This window comes from Mus musculus, chromosome 13 (genome assembly GCF_000001635.26).
Source record: "Mus musculus strain C57BL/6J chromosome 13, GRCm38.p6 C57BL/6J".
NCBI classification, from domain to species: Eukaryota; Metazoa; Chordata; class Mammalia; order Rodentia; family Muridae; genus Mus; species Mus musculus.
The window spans coordinates 79453054-79457235 of record NC_000079.6 but is presented as its reverse complement, the minus strand read 5'-3'; the positions used below and the strand labels follow the sequence as shown (position 1 = coordinate 79457235).

Genomic DNA, 4182 nt, shown 5'->3' with positions numbered 1-4182 from the left:
TGGAACACCTCAAACTTGAGTGGCTTTATTAGATATGAAATTTGATATAGATAGTAGAAAATTGGTTTGATTGATTGATTGTTTTTCAACTTCATATTTTATTCCCCATCCAGTTCACCCTCCAACTGTTCCACATGCCATACCTCCTCTCTGACCCCCTGTCTCCACAAGGATGTTCCCACCCCCCACCCCACCAGATTTCTAAACTCCTTAGGGCTTCCAGTCTCTTGAGGGTTAGGTGCATATTCTCTGACTGAATATACCTGGCAGTCCTCTGCTATATGTGTGTGTTGGGGGCCTCATATCAGCTGGTGTATGCTGCTTGTTTGGTGGTCAAGTGTCTGAGAGATCTTGGGTGGTAGACCCTCCAGACTGAACAAGAGACCTGGGAAGTGAGAGACTCTCAGGACTCAAAGGGAGGAACCTTAGATGAAATGCCTGACGTTAGGGAGAAGGAACTTATAGAGCCCACCTCCAGCAGGAAGCCCATCAAGTGAGGGTTGGGTTGCCATCCTACAGTCACAACTCTGACCCATAATTATTCCTGTCTGAAGAGTTACAGGAAATGAAATGGAAAGGAGCCTGAAGAAAAGAAGGTCCAGCCACAGGTCCAAAGTGGGGTCCAGCTCAAGGGGAGGTCCCAAGGCCTGACACTATTACTGAGGCTATGGAGTGCTCACAAAAAGAGACCTATCATGACCGCATTCCAGAAGACCCAACAAGCAGCTGAAAGAATCAGATGGAGATATTTGCACCCAACAGAAGCTGCTGACCCACTGTTGTTGAATTAGGGAAAGGCTGAAAGAAGCTGAGGAAGAGGGTGACCCTGTAAGAGGATCAGAAGTCTCAACTAACCTGGACCCTAGGGGATCTCTCAGAAATTTGTTTCTTTTTTTCTTTCTTTCTTTTTTTTTTTTTTTTTTTCGTCACAGCTCCAAATTTTGTCTCTGTAACTCCTTCTATGGGTGTTTTGTTCCCATTTCTAAGAAAGGGTAGAGTGTCCACACTTTGGTCTTCGTTCTTCTTGAATTTCATGCGTTTGGCAAGTTGTATCTTATATCTTGGGTATCCTAAGTTTCTGGGATAATATCCACTTATCAGTGAGTACATATTGTGCGAGTTCCTTTGTGATTGGGTTACTTCACTCAGGATGATACCCTCCAGGTCCATCCATTTGCCTAGGAATTTCATAAATTCATTTTTTTAATAGCTGAGTAGTATTCCATTGTGTAAATGTACCACATTTTCTGTATCCATTCCTCTGTTGAGGGGCATCTGGGTTCTTTCCAGCTTCTGGCTATTATAAACAAGGCTGCTATGAACATAGTGGAGCATGTGTTCTTCTTACCGGTTGGGACATCTTCTGGATATATGCCCAGGAGAGGTATTGCGGGATCCTCCGGTAGTACTATGTCCAATTTTCTGAGGAACCGCCAGACTGATTTCCAGAGTGGTTGTACAAGCTTGCAATCCCACCAACAATGGAGGAGTGTTCCCCTTTCTCCACATCCTCGCCAGCATCTGCTGTCACCTGAGTTTTTGATCTTAGCCATTTTGACTGGAGTGAAGTGGAATCTCAGTGTTGTTTTGATTTGCATTTCCCTGATGATTAAGGATGTTGAACATTTTTTCAGGTGCTTCTCTGCCATTTGGTATTCCTCAGGTGAGAATTCTTTGTTCAGCTCTGAGCCCCATTTTTTAATGGGGTTATTTGATTTTCTGGAGTCCACCTTCTTGAGTTCTTTATATATATTGGATATTAGTCCCCTATCCGATTTGGGATAGGTAAAGATCCTTTCCCAATCTGTTGGTGGCCTTTTTGTCTTATTGACGGTGTCTTTTGCTTTGCAGAAGCTTTGCAATTTTATGAGGTCCCATTTATCGATTCTTGATCTTACAGCACAAGCCATTGCTGTTCTATTCAGGAATTTTTCTCCTGTACCCATATCTTCAAGGCTTTTCCCTACTTTCTCCTCTATAAGTTTCAGTGTCTCTGGTTTTATGTGGAGTTCCTTAATCCACTTAGATTTGACCTTAGTACAAGGAGATAGAAATGGATCAATTCGCATTCTTCTACATGATAACCGCCAGTTGTGCCAGCACCATTTGTTGAAAATGGTGTCTTTTTTCCACTGGATGGTTTTAGCTCCCTTGTCAAAATAAATATGGAACGCTTCACGAATTTGCGTGTCATCCTTGCGCAGGGGCCATGCTAATCTTCTCTGTATCGTTCCAATTTTAGTATATGTGCTGCTGAAGTGAGCACCAGAAATTTGTTTCTTAATTTTCTTTTTTAAAAATATTTATTTTGTCTTGAGATTATAATATACTTGAAGCATTTCCAATTCCTCTCCTCCCTCCAAACCATCCATATTGCTATCCATGCAAAGTCATGGCCTTTATTGACTAATACTTGTTGCATAGAGATGTATATCGATGTGTAAGCCTAAACACCTAAGTATAATCTGCCCAGTCTGTATAATGTTACTTGTGTGTATATTTTCAGGGATGACCTTTTGATGTTGGATAAGCAATTAATGTGTTTTCCCAGGCAATGCCCACCTCTCTAACTCTGAGTGTGCTTCCTATTTGCATGTAGTTCTTTGTGTAGAGCTGAGGTCTCCTCCGGGCTCTGTTGTCCATTGTAAAATATCTGTTTTTCATCCCTTTTCAGATCATGTTAAAGTGGGTTTGATCATGATATTCTAGGAGAATTGCTTCTAACATTACTAGGAAATTAATTCTCATAGCAAACTCTCTGATTCCCTAACTCTTATAATCTTTCTGGCCCTTCTTCCACAATGCTTCTTGGCCTGCTGGGGTTGAAATGTACATATATCCATTAGGACTTTGCTCCAAATCTCTTCTGCCTCCCAAGTGCTGTGACTAAAGTGTTTCTTACCATGTCCTGCTAACCCTGTCTTCTACAATGACTTCCACTGTTGGAACCAAGACAAGCCTCAATTGAACCTCACCATAAAAAAAAGTCTTTCTCATTTTAATGATACTATTTTATTGGTGATAAAATGGGCTTAAATTGCTTTTTAGGTTTTAGTGAAATTAAAATACAAAAAAGAATGCAACCAAGATTTCTATTTTGTTTAAATCTCCCAGTCTCAGATTACCATGCAAATAGTGTTTTTCTAGTCAGTTTTTTTTTTTTTTTTTTTTTTTGGCTTGTTGTTGTTGTTGCTGTTTTGTTTTGTTTTGCTTTTTTTTTTTTGTACAAGCCCAGGTTGGGTGGGTACCTCCTTCTACCAGAGAATAGACAATAAATGTTATAGTCTTCGTACACTATACAGTCTCAGTCAAAATCACTGAATTCTGTTGGACTGAGACCTTAACCAAAGACTATTCATAGTCAGTGTCTCTTGTCTCAGCAAAGTATATCTACTGACCTCAACTTTTGAATTTTTCAATATAATGAAATATGTTTCCAAACTATAAATATATTACTTAGCTTGTAAACTATACAAAAATAGTTATGAAATAGGATTTGATGTATGACACAATTTGACTACTTATTGAACCAAGTAACATATTGTTACTATGTAATAAATATAAGAAAAATATTGGGTATATTTTTCTTTTTATATTGAATCATGTGTGTGAATTAACTCTGAAACTTTGACATAAATTTCTGTTAACAGTAGAAAACTTGAGATGATGGAAAAAGTCTATTTTAAGTTAAGACTAAGACGTGAGGAAGCTAGAGTGGGGATTAAGAAGTTAGAAACCCTTGCTGCTCATGAAGATTTATCTGTGTTTCTCACCCAGCATCCATTGTTTGTTAATTCTAGTTTCATGGATTATGACTCCCTCTTCTGGAATCTATGAGTACTGCATGTAAGTGTTGTACATACATGCAGGCAAGACAGGTATATACACACAGTAAAAATAAATAAATGTTTTATTTATTAAAAGAAGTATGACTGGAAAAAAAGGCTCAGTTGTTAAAGTCTAGGATCACATCCAAAAATAGAAGTATGTATGAAGTGAGCAGCAAATATGTAAATGTGGAAAGCATCATTTTAATTGGTTATTGTATCTATAAAGTAAAAATCACCATACATTTATTTAGTTGACTTAGAGGAAAAAAATACTCTTTGCAACCTTTGTTGTAGATATCAAGAAATGATATTTAAATACTCTAGAATTATTTGTTATTATTCTTTGGAAGGT

General features: G+C 38.3%; 1 non-coding gene across 1 annotated transcript; it reads right to left on the bottom strand.

Annotated features, from left to right (window-relative positions):
* Nucleotides 1–2159: 2159 nt before the first annotated feature.
* On the bottom strand, nt 2160–2266 carry Gm24863. Its single transcript, XR_003950772.1, has one exon. It is a non-coding gene; the product is annotated as a U6 spliceosomal RNA (small nuclear RNA).
* Between the last annotated feature and the right edge of the window lie 1916 nt (nt 2267–4182).